Below are 12,671 nucleotides of genomic sequence, written 5' to 3'. Positions count from 1 at the left end.
GGTTCCAGCTGCACCAGCAGGCAGGCGAGGGAGGCGAGAAAGAGGAGCGGGGTGGGCCCAGGAGGTGAGGGGCAGGACTCATGTGAGCCGGGCAGTGCTGGTGAGCTCCGCTGGGACACCGGGACCTGGGGTCCTCCCTGTGACCCCATGCCATTGGGGGACTTCCTCCTCCAAACTGCCAGCCGGGGCTCACCCACAGGAGCGGAGACAGACGTTCATCCCCCCAGTGACACTGTCCCTGATGTCTCTGCACTGCTTCCTGGGGTCAGCCACAGCAGGCCCTTTAAGCCCCAAATGTCCCCGAGAGGCCACGTGAAAAGCAGTGTCCCTTACACTCCAGATGCATTTCTCTCCGCCCCCACTTCTGCCCCATGACCCCACTGTGTCCCTTCCAGGGCTCTTCCCCACCAGACATCCTCCTGCGTATCCTCCACGGCCTCTCCCCACCCCCGCCCCTGCCCGTAATGTAAGTTCATGGGGGGCTCCAGGCTTCGCACACAGGCTTAGGAGGGGCTGGGTGAACATGCCAAATGCATGGATGGATGGACAGACAGAGGGATGGACAGATGTATGTATGTATGGCTACATGGATGGCTGGATAGGTGTGGTAGACAGATGAGTGGGGGATGCATGCCTGTCAAGAGCGCCCAGAGGACCCTGGGTCCAGAGTGGGCTCTCCCCTGCCAGCCCGGGCATCTGTCCAGCTTTCCTCCTGCTTTCCTAGCTGTTCAGTGGGGTGGTACCAGTCCCAGCTCACACACCGCTGTGGGGGTGGATGGGGGTCAGCAGCCCAGCCCTGAGAACCTGGCTCAGTGTCTGGGAGTTGCTGAGTGACCTCCGGCAGCAAACAGCCTGCTTTCAAGGGAAGGTCCCCGTGCCAACAGCGAAGGGTCACCTCAAGTGCCTTCAGAGTCCAGGCATGGAGCCTACTGGCCAGGCCATGTGTGGCACAGACGGGGCCTGCTCCTCGCCACTGGTGGGCCCTGCCACCTGCCCCAGGGGCTGCAGAGCATCCCACGGTCATGCCAAGCTGGGCCTGAGGACCCCCACACAGGACTCTGTCCCAAAGGGCCTAACCCAGGACCCAGTAGCCATATATGGGCACCTGCCCACCTGCCTGCCCCTTAAGCCAGTGGACACAGCAGCTGCCTGAGGCAGACATTATGAGGGAGTGAGTCCAGCTCTTTGTGAAGAATTATGTCCTGACAGGCCATCAACACAGAAAAGCCCTTTGTCCCTGCCAGCTGGTCACTTGCTACAATTTTGAGCATGAGCCCTTCAGGCAACTGGGGAGGGTGGATGCAGCCCTGGCCTCGGAGGGCCCAGGCCCACAGCCACCTCCGAGGAGGCTGGGGCAGGCTGAGTCACTCTGCGTGTGGACACAGGGTGGAAGCAGGCTGCTCGGGGAGCGCGCCAAACCCTCCTGGGTAGTCCTCTTCTTTCTCCTTGGCCTCCGGGTCACTGTGCCCTTGCTCAGGCCCCAACCTTGCCACCAGGTGGAGAAGAGACCCTTGCAGTTCCCGATGGAGCTCTGCCTGGGCCCTCCAGGCCAGTGCAGGCGCTACAGCAGGGGGTAGCCAAAGCTGCAGGATCCTGTTTGGATTCTCATCGCGTTGTCTTCCGACCCCACGCTCTGGCATCCCCTGTGACTGATGGGGCGTGCCTCTCCTTGCACAGCCGTCTCCTTACTCTGGGGCTAGCCCGACTCTGCCGATCCACAAAGGGCCCAAAGTCGCTGCCTGTGGGTGTCTGTCAGCTCCACAGAACCTAAGCCCCACAAGGCAGGTGGCTGCCCAGACATCACAGAGGAAGAACCGGGCAGGCCACAGGCACGTCCCACCCAGACCAGGCTTGGCTGCTGACCACAAAGCCCCCCCACCGAGGTCGGCGGCCTCAAGGGAAGGACGAGCCCCTCCTGGCTTAGAAATCAGGATCTGACCTTCAGAAACTGGCCCCACCGGCCCAGGGGAGGGGGCACCAGGCGAACTCACGCCTCCTGTTGGGCCATGCACGGGGTGGCTGGTGGGGGGGCTCTGTTTCCTGCAGACCCGGGACTTGGGCCCCTCCCCAGCCTCCATCACTGGATGATGCCCTGGGGGCCACACTTTTGGGGAGGTTTGTGTGAGCGATGGGACCTTGAGTCAGAGGACGCAGGCCCAGGACTGAGCCTGGCCCCTCTGGTCAGGGGTGCTCAAGCAAGCTCCCCCTTCCACTCAGCCTCCCCACCCATAACATGGGGTGCTGCCCCTCCCTAGACTTTGAGAGCAGAGATGTTCCTGACCAAGGAGAGGTGCTGCGGACTCAGACACAGGCAGAGGCGCCAGCATGGCTGCCCCAGGATGGCGGTCCTGGGGAGGGCTTTTCTCCCCCGCTGAGACCACCCACACTTTGTTGCCATCTCAAGCTCCTTGGGGCACAGTACAGTTGGTGCCACTCTGACAGGCCTGGCCCCCTGCTGCACCCCCTGGGTCCGTTTCCTGGAGGCCTGAGTTCACACGAACACACGCGGGAAACAGCAGCTATTGGGGGTGTCCCATGCCCCCACCCCTCAGCAATAAAATGTCAGCAGGCTGCAGAGACTGGGCACCCCCCAAGGCTATGTGGCTCCATGGGGTGGGGTCTCGCTGGTGCCTGAGCTGGCTGAGACCCTCAGAAGAGGCCAGAGAGGAAGCTCATGCATCTCCATCTGAAGCTGGTGGGACCATGCAGACCCAGAGGCCATTTCTGGGGGGGGGCTGTACACAGAAGCACGTGTGCCTGGGGTCCCAGACGGGCCTTGTTCCTACGTAGTGGCCCTGGGGCCCGGCCTGGCCTGCTCCCTTCCACCCTCATCCCCATGCCCATCTCCTGCCCGGGAGGACCCCTCCATGCACTGGCCGGGCAGGTCCGCCACGCACAGCCTGCCCAGATCTGGGGGGGCGCCCATACCACTGTCTTTTCCAGCTTCAGGGGTAGGAGCTCGGGCCCCCAGGCCCAGGGGATCACTCCTGAGAGCACAGCCCCCTCTTGCCAGGTGACTGCATTTTCAGATCTCAAGGATTCCTCCAGAAGCCAAGCAGGGGCAGTGGCAGGCTCTCCTCGGGCATCCTGGGGGTCCTTCAACCAGCACTGGGCATCCGAGACCCCTGAGGACCCGCCAGCAAAGCCACAGAGGCTGTGCTCCTCGCTTGGTGGGCACCTGGGCGATGCCCCTCCCCAGGCGCTGGTGCCCAGGCTCTGCTGCAGGGACGGGCGAGTTGAAGCTGAGTTCAGCGCCTCTTGCGCCCCAGGTGCTTTGTGAGGAAGTCAACCGAGGATCTGAGGCTCAGGCCCAGCCGGGCAGGGGAGCTGAGGGCAGCCTGGGGGCCAAGAGGAAGAGGTGCAGGGGGAGCCCCAAGAAACAAGAGGGGAGCTCTGTGGGTTGAAATGCCCCTAGGTAGGCCCCAGAGGCCCTGCTTAACCCCAAGGCCCACGCCCTGCCGGGAGAACCCCATCACCCCTCCCGTTTGCCACCGCCGTTCCATCCCAGGTTCACGGGCACGCGGAGACCTGGCTGGGCCTTCAGGCTTCCAGCCATGGCTCTTCCTGGAGGAGGACGTTCAGCCCACACACACCGGGTGAAGGTGCCTGGTGGGGGTGGAGACGGAGCTCATGGATCAGGCCCTCATGGTCAGATGCCGATTCACAGTCAGCCGGACACCTGCCCTGAACCGAGCTCGGGACCCGCACCGTCACGGAGGTGCCATCCTGCCTGGAGGCGGGGGCTCTGCTTCACCTGGCTCTGGGGTTCCGAGCCCATCATTTGATAGAGGGGGAAAGAGGCAGAGAAGAAAGGAGGCTCATTTGCAGCATGGAGCATGCTGCAATTCCCGGCACATCCTAACACTTATCATGCCAGATAGATTGTCACGGGCATCTGGGCTGGTGCCCGCGGTGACAAAGCTGAGGCCATCTGGCCAAGGAGAGGCTCAGCCATGGGACCCCGAGTCCAGGGTCTCCCCACACAGCATCACAGCTCCTTGACACCCCAACCTCCCAGACCTGAGGCCCCTGGCCTCTGGGTCAGCTGAGCCCCGGCTGCTCTCCACCCCACCATCCTCCCTGACCTGTGTGCCCAGATCTGTGCCAGAGAGCTCCATGAACCCAGCCCTGCTGCCTGCTGAGAAACACACGTTTGCAAGTAGCTTGCCAAGGCGCCCACACAGCACCCTTCCAGAGCCGTCCCAGCTTCTTGCACAAGGCCGTGGCCTTGTGGATATTCACGGTGTCATCCTAACTAACGTGGACTGAGCCACCAAGCTTCCCGCGCAGGCTCCAGTCACTGGACTTCAGGCTGCTCTCAGCTCTCTCTTTTCTTTCTAGCTCCTGGGGACATGGCCTGCACAAGTGGCACAGCCTCAGCCTCCCTCTCCACTTGGCCAGAGTCAGTATCTGGGCTGACTGGGTGCCAGCACCCTGTTCCATTCATTGTCTCTCTCCCAACTGCTTGACATGTCCCTGGCCTGCTCCCAGGGAGGCCCTGGACTTGTCCCAGTCCTGGCAGAAATAATTACCCTGGCACCCATTTGCAGAGTTTAAGTACGTTTTCTGGTGTTGGAAACACAGATTTGGCTGTGGTGAGCTACGGCGGGCGGCGTGTGTCCCCTCCTCAGCTCTGCGCCCTCAGGGACGGTTGCTTCCACCTCTGAGGGGCTGGCTTCTCCACGAGCAACCAGCACGGAGCTCAGCACGCGCTCAGGCTGTCTGCTCTGGGACCCAGACCTCCCCCCCAACAGCCTGGGGCCGGCTGCCTGGGCAGCTGCAGAAACAGCCCTGGGGATGGGGCTGGGACATGCAGACAGGAGGGTGGGTGGCAGGGAGCTGTGGCAGCCAGAATGCCCACACCTGGGTACCTGGGTGTGGCGCTACGGAAGCCCTCAGTTTGGAAGCTGCCGCCCGGGAGGACCAGCTGTCCTTCAGAGAGGCTCTGGGCCGTGATGTGGGGGAGGCAGGCCCACAGGGGAAGGGGAGCACCTGCAGGGCAGCAAGCCCCCGGGCAGCTCCCAGGGCAAAGCCTCAACTTCTGTAAACACAGAACTTCAGACTCTGGTGCTGCAGGAGGGGGAAGAGGCCTTGACCCCAAGCAAGCACATCACGTGGCAGCTTGCAGGACCCAGAGCAGCTGCCACCCGGCCAGCAAAACCAAGGTGGGGCCACTGCCCAGCGAATGTCCCACTCAACCAGCCTGTGTTCCCTGGCCTGTGGCCGCCTCACGGAAAATTACACAGGTAGGCCCATCACCCCAGCTCCCCAGACCCGAAGCCAGGATGGTCCTCAGGGTGGAGGGATGGGAGGCCCTCTGGAACGATGCTCCTCCCTGTCCCAGGCACAGGAGGGCCCGAGTGACCTGTCCCTCTTCTCTCTCTTGCCACTGCATGGCCACTGCATGCTGCAGGGCAAGGTTCTAGGATGTTCTAGTCTGGCCCTTCCCTGCTCACCTGCCCCCATGCTCTGCCTGGCTCCTTTTGCCAGGGCCAGGGTCCACCTCAGCAGGTCCTGATGCCCCCTGGCAGGGCCTGGCACATGGCTGAGGGAAGGATGGGGTTGGGGCTGTGATGGAGCAGGCAGGTGGCACCTGAGCACCAGGGGCTTTGACCAGTTACTGGGGCCCAGCTCCTGAACCAGCCCAGGCTCCTGGGCCCCCATAGCATACCCCACAAGCACCTCTTTCTATAGCAGCCCTGGCCCAGTTGCTCCAGGGCATCCATCCCCCTGTACCCTCTCAAGTCCCCCATGCCCCCCTCTGTCCCCTGATGCCTGCCCTGCAGGCACTGGGGACACAGCTGCCCCACCACACCACTTCCTGCCTCATCTGTCCTCCCAGCTGGCCCACACAAGTTACCCGCTGCCCCTGGCCACACCTCTAGCCATGCAGCTGGCCACATCTGGAGGGGCCTGTCTGGAGCACATGGCCACCGTCCCCTGCTCTGGCCAGCACATGTGGTGCCAAGCCCCCAAAAGACCCTTCTGGTTCCCTTTTTGTGAGCATGGCCCAGCCCCCGTTTATGCCCCACCTGTCAGGTGGGCAACTGCAAAGAGCCCATCTTCAGAGCAAGTCAGGAACGGCCTGGGCAGACACCAGCCATGGGCGGACAGGCCGGGCTGGCAGGAGATACTGCAGGGGGCTCGGCCAGAGCCTGGGGGCTGCAGGTCAAGGCCGGCCCCAGGTCCCCGGCTCAGGGAAGTGGGACCAGGCCTGCATTGGGGCTGATCCTTTCAGCTCCCAATGGGGGCGTCTCTGCAGGCCTACAGATGGCCACTGTGTGGTGACCTCAGGAGGATGAGGGCCCCCCAGGTTCTAGAAAAACAGAACCTGAGTGTGGGCAAGTCCACTGTTGCCTGTTAGAGACAGAAGACCTTTTGAATCCAGGACCAGAGGGGGGTGCCTCTGAGAGTCCATCCTCCCACGCACCCAGAGTTAGGGGTCCTAAGTCCTCAGGCAGCCCCCCTGAAGGGCAGCGGGCACTCGGGCTGGAAGTAGGGTCTCTGAGCCTGGGAGCTGGATGGGCCCTCCCAGAGCAGGTGCCGGCCAGGTTGCCGCTCAGCCATGGCCCCCAGCAGCCCTTCTCTTCCAGACCAGACCCCCTCCAGGGCAGCGGCCCCCGCAGCTCCGAGGGGTGCCTGAGGGGGCTGCTGCTGAGCAGGGTTGCTGCGCTTCACCTCCAGCTAAGCAGCTGCGCCAGCCCCGATGCCTGCAGGAGCTCTAGCTCATCTCCTGGGAAACGCCGGGAGGCTGTGCCTGAGCAGGTCGTGTGTGGGGGTCCTTCATCTCTTGGCTCCAGATGTTGGGGCCCACTGCTTGCCAGTGGCCTGATGTGCTCTGTGGGGGAGGCTAACCCGGAGATGAGTGGTTTTAAATGGATTCTATGCCTACAGCTGTCTTGGATGGATGCAGCCTCCAGGGTCGGTGTAGGGCGTCCAGGACCAGGCCACACTCCTCCTCCAGCCACCTTCCTGCCCCGGGACACATCCAGAGACTGGGCAGGGCCGTCCTCACTGGGGCCTAGACACGCCTGGCCTCCGCTCCGGATCGCCCCTATTCCTGGCTTCTCGGGAACCCACTTCCTGGCGCACCCGGGGTCTCTCCACACCTGCCGCTCCTCTGAGGCCCCCTCCCACAGCAAAGCGCACGACAGGCCTCTCTGCTTTGAGCTTTGAGAGGAAAAGGCTGGCTCCCGGGCCTCACCCCACAGACCACTTGTGGAGCCCTGGAGACCCAGCCTTAAAACAAACAGCCGGAGATGGCCTGATGGGGAAACCAGCCTCCTGCAGGCAGACAGACCAGGGAGAGGCCTGCCGGTGGACCCTGGCGCTGCAACCTCGGGGCCCCCGGGCAGAGTGCGTCTGGCAGGGCGAGGAGCCGGGCAGCTGCAGCAGCTCTCCTGGGCTTGACCTGGCTGAGGCTGGAGTGCCCACGCCTCTCCTGCCCAGGTGTCTGCCCACAGCGACATGTGGGGAACATGTGTGCAGACTGGGCCTATAAACATCATGAACCGTCTGTAAACCGGCTGTTGCCCAAGGCTGTCTGTGTACTCAGACCAGGGGGAGGACAGGGTTTGGTTCCAAAGTTGGCTTTGCTGAGAGGTCATGAATAGCTGCCTGGCGTCCTGTGTGGCCCTGTGACCCGGCACCCCAGGGCCCCACAAGGACACACTTCCCACCCCCTCTCCCCCTCTCCCCGCTCTGCTCAGAGGAAACATTCATCTTTTGACAACTCATCCAAGACCTTCTGGGACCCAGCCCACAGCCTGTGCTTCCACAGCAACCTGCGCATGCCTCCGATGGCCTGTGACTCTCTGAGGGCACAGGGCTCGGACCTCTTTGTTCTGGGGGGCAGCGACCCTGTCCTCTCACTACACCCAGCCTCCCAGAGGGTGGGCACAGGAGCTCAGGTGCTGAGTTGGCACTGCTCTAAGCCCTGTGCCCCTGCCTCACGGTCATGGCCTCATCCGTCTCAGAGTAGGTCTAGAAGACCCAGAAACTGAGGCCCAGAGAGAGGGAAGTCTCCCATGCAGCGGCCACGCCCGCATCTGGGACGTACCAAGGAGATGCGCCCCATCTGGGCACGTCCCTGGTGGGGAAGGCCAGCTGTTGGCCCGCCAAGCCCAGCACAGCACTCGCCTCTGCCAACCCCAGACCCACCTCAAGGAAGGCCAGGAGGCCAGGAGGCAGACCCGCTCCTGCTGTGTCCAGCCGGGGCAGCAGGGATGGCTTCTCATCCCTGGCCGAGCAGCCCCAACCACCCAGGGCCAACGGCATTTCTGGAGCAGCTGATTTTCTGTGTGGTGGGTGTTCTCACAGCCTGGCATCCCAGCGCCTACCTTGGAAACATCAGGGTGCTGCAGAGAGGCTGAGTCAGTGTGCGTGAGCAGGTGCAGGCGGACGGGCAGCCAGGGTCCTGGGTGTGGCGGGGAGAGTTGTGGGCCTTGTCATGTGAGCACACAGCGCAGGAAAAGGCACCTAGACACCCTCCCCTTGGGGCAGAGAATAACTAGTACATTTCAGACACCACCGGCCCTGGGTTTCAATTTTTGAAAATGAAATCATTATTTCTGATGCAAATTTCTCAGCCCACAGAAATTGCTGTGATTTGTCTGAGTTAAGGGGAAAAAATGCAGGCCATGTCCTTCCGTAACACCAGGCCCATCCATCCACCTTCCAGCCAACACTTGGCAAAGTGCGGGGGGAGGTGCAGGGCCCCAAGGGCATCTCCTTGGGCTGACTTGGAACCTCCGGCTCAGAGAGGGAGCTCTAGGCTGGGGCTGCATGGTGAGAGCTGGGCTCTCCCGGGGTGACTGCCGTCCTCACCGATGACCCCGGTGCTCCTCAGGATGGGCAGCCCTGAGCGTCACCCAGGAAAGAAGAAGCAGGCAGCTTGCAGTGGGCATGGGTCAGCATCCCAGCACTGCAGCCTGGTCTTGGGCTCTGGCGGCCCTCCGACCACACCCCCACTGCCCAGCCTGTGCGACCATCTGTGTCCAACAGCAGCGTGCTCTCCGCCAGCGAGCAGTGGGGCCTGTCAGGCGGTGCGTGTGATTCCAACACAGCGAGCGGCGTTTGTTCGGGGAGCTCTGAAGTCCGGCTCACCCAGTGTGCCCAGGCTGAGCGTTTGACCCTTCCGCACTTTCTCCATCGCTTAATCCTGGACGTTGTCTGGAGGGAGGAGCTGACCAGTAGCTAGAACAGGAGCGCCTGGCAGGGAAGGCCTCACATGGCAGGGGAGCAGAGAACAGGGAGTCCACCCCTAGGGGAAGATCCCAGGGAGGCCAGCCTGGGTGTGGCCCCTGGGGACTCCAAAAGGCCTGGAAACCACGCTGCAGACAATGTCTGCTTTCCCCCAGCCCAGCCCACTGCCAGACCAGCCCACTGCCCAGACCAGCCCACTGCCCAGACTAGCCCACTGCCCCAGACCAGCCTGCTGCCCAGTCCAGCCCATTGCCCAGACCAGCCCACTGCCCAGACCAGCCCACTGCCCAGACCAGCCTGCTGCCCCAGTCCAGCCCACTGCCCCAGTCCAGCCCGCTGCCCAGTCCAGCCTGCTGCCCAGACCAGCCTGCTGCTCTGGCTCCAGTCCAGCTCACTCACCACCCCTGGTTCCAAGAGGCACTGGCACGTGCCTGGCTCTGGGAAGGCGAGGGGCCGGGGTTCTTATTTCAAGGGCCCTGCGCAGCACCGGAAGGGAGGTGAGCACAGAGCCCACAGGAGTGGACACGCTGGGGCCTACTGGAGAACTGCCATGTTCCTGGGTCATCCTGACTTGAGGCTCAAAGCCATTTGAGTCTGGGGGTCAGGCTCATTTCCCTGAACCCTGACATTCATGAAAGGAAGAAGGAAAAGGTGGTCATGTCGACGTGAACCTGAAATCACAGGGCTGGCCAGCGGGCCTCCAGGGTAGAGGGAGCGGTGGCGCCAGCTCCCCCAGGCTGAGCTTCCCGCCCACCTCCCACCTCACCCCTGCAGGACTCTGCCACCTGCTGCACACGCTGGTTCCCTGCCTTTTCATTTCCACATCTGGAGAGCCTGGGAAGGGAAGGGGTCCTCGGGTCTCCTCTGCCGGAACAGGGCAGGGCAGAGGGCCTCCAAGGGACTGGTGACCTGGGACGTTCCCTCCAGGGGTGGCCAGCACTCTTAGGACACCCCAGGATGTGCCTCCACAGCCAGTGATTCGGCGCAAGGTGGATACCATTCAGGCAGGAGTCAATTTAAGTCGGGGAGGATCACGGCATTCCCACTCGGCTCTTGGCACACAGCCTCTGGTAGAAAAAACACCTGCTGACATGGCTAACTCCAGGCCTCCCCCAGGCTGCTGGCTGGAGGCTGACCCAGCCCAGGCCAGGCCCCTGTGGCTGCAGGTCCCCCAGAACGGGGAGAGACCGGCCCTGGGGCACCGCTTGCCGGAAGCTACTGAGGGCATTTGCAGCACCCAGGGGCAGGGCGGGGCAGGTGGCCTTGGAGCTGAGTGGCAGTTCGGCACCATGGTCACTACGGGACCTGACACTTGCCAGCTGCAGATCCTGACTCCTCCCTTTCACCTGTAAAATGGCGTCACCAGCACCCTAGGTGTCACCGCCATCAATGTCCTGCCCCAGCCTGGGGTGTGTGTCAGACCCAGTCAGTCAGAGGGGCCATTGGAAGCAAAGGCCCGCCAGGTTCCCTCGGGGCAGCAGGGCCGCCTTCCCCGGGCTGGGGCTTTCTCTGGGCCCAGGCTAGGGCCCGGCCAGCCTCAGGGTGGCCTCAGGGTCGGGGCCTGGCTGGGATGATGAACCCTGACCACTCATTCTGCCTCCAGGAATGGCAGCCCCCAACGTTAGGGGCTCTAGGACCCCAGAGGGCCCTGCATGTGGAGGCCTGGCCTCCAAGTGCACACGCAGGTGGACCCCTGCCTCACCATCCCTGTGAGGAGCTGCCACCCAGGACTGGCCCCTCCCAAGGGATGTTCCCGTCTGCCTGACCCAGCCCCTCCCTTCAAGCAAGGGTCCCATGCTACTGGCCCCCAGCCCCAGCCGCCCAGGATGGCCAGGCGCTTTCCCTCCGGCCCAGGGAGCAGGCTGGCGATGGCAGACTCAGAGGCGGCTGCCTTCCCACTGCAGCACACCTGTGGCCTCCGTATCACAGGTGTGCCAGTGCCCGCAGGGCTGTCTGGCCAACAGAGGCTTCTCTCGGCCCAACTTTTGTAAAAGGCACGTCAGATACTCACCAGATCATTACCTGCTGCCTGAAGAAAATAACACCTTGCCCTCCTCAGTGGTCAGGTGCCCTCTGGCCCCAGGAGGCCGTGGCCAGCCCACCCGCAATGCCAGCATATGCAGGGTGGGCTGTCTGGCACCTGCCTGCAGGGCTCCTGCCGTGGTGCCCACCCTGCACAGATGGGTGCTCACACCTGGTCCGCCCCCTTTTTATTGCGTGTTATTTCCTTAGTGGAGATCATTGAGATTTGTTTGGCATTTTTAAATTACAGAACGAATGTGTGACTCTGGTAACCAGTCCTGCCGTCACACAGGGCGCTGGGGACAGGAGGGCTCTGCTGTCCTGCCACAGCCCGCCTGCAGCCAAGCCCCGCCCCTGCCATCTTCCCCCACCAAGCTTGGGGAGGTGGAGAGCGTCTCTCCCAGCGAATCTCCTGGGGAGGCAGCAGCTTCAGCCTCTGGCCCCCTGGGCCCCATTCCCCGAGTGGGCAGGTACGTGTAGCACGGTCCAGAGAGGCACACAGAGTGGCGCAGGGGGGCCGCCAGAGCTGCAGGCAGCGTGCCCTTCCAGCTGACTGGGTGCCGAGGGCACGCACGCCCTGTGTTGGGGAGGGAAGTGGGCCACTCAGCCCGCCTGGCCCTCTGAAGGCGGGGTGAGGATCCGGCACTGCGTGTGGAGGAACAGGTGTGATCAGGGTCTCCGGGGAAGGAGGTCCAGGAAGAGGGCCCACCGGGGAGCCTTTGGGAAGGAAACCACTGGAGGGCAGCCTCAGGCTGGGGGCACAGCTTCGACCTGAGGTTCAGGGTGGGGGCAGAGGCCTGGGCTCGGGCGGTCTGGGGCCCCAAAGCCTTCCCTGTGCGGGCGGGGCCGTGGCCACTCCAACGCTCAGTGCCTGAGCAGCCAGGGGGATCTGGTCTGTGTGCCAGCAGCAGGGAGGAAGTTAGCACAAATGATCGCAGTGCAAATGCCAGACAACCGTGCAATGAAAAATTAGCAGCTCTGAATGTCAGAGAGGGAGCCCGGCTCCAGCTGGCTGGCTCTGGCTGGCGGAGTGACGTGGCTGAGCTGCTTCTCCAGCTCCTGGGCTGGGGGCCAAGGAGGAGGCGGGGCCCAGAGCAGGGCCACTGGAGGCACGAAGCGGCCACCAGACTGTCCATGAAACCAACACACATGGGGGAGAAATGGTAGGACTCACTGGGGGGACAGAAAGCCCTGTCCAGGGAAACCTGGCTCTGAGAGCAGGGTTGCCCTTCCCCCAAGGCCAGGGCTGCAGATGGCAATGTCAGGGTCTGCTCAGTCCGGACCCAGAAGATAAAACCTAACAGGGACAGAGTGATGGCTGATCCAGAGCTCCCAAACGAGGACCTGAATTCACTCTCCAGGCTGAAACTGAATCATGAGAAAAAGAGTGAATGCATTAGTGGACCCCCAAGCCACCCTGGACACAATTTGGTTGCATTACAAGA

The sequence above is a fragment of the Manis javanica genome, chromosome 5, assembly GCF_040802235.1.
Source record: "Manis javanica isolate MJ-LG chromosome 5, MJ_LKY, whole genome shotgun sequence".
Lineage (NCBI taxonomy): Eukaryota > Metazoa > Chordata > Mammalia > Pholidota > Manidae > Manis > Manis javanica.
Note: the sequence above shows the minus strand (reverse complement) of the source record.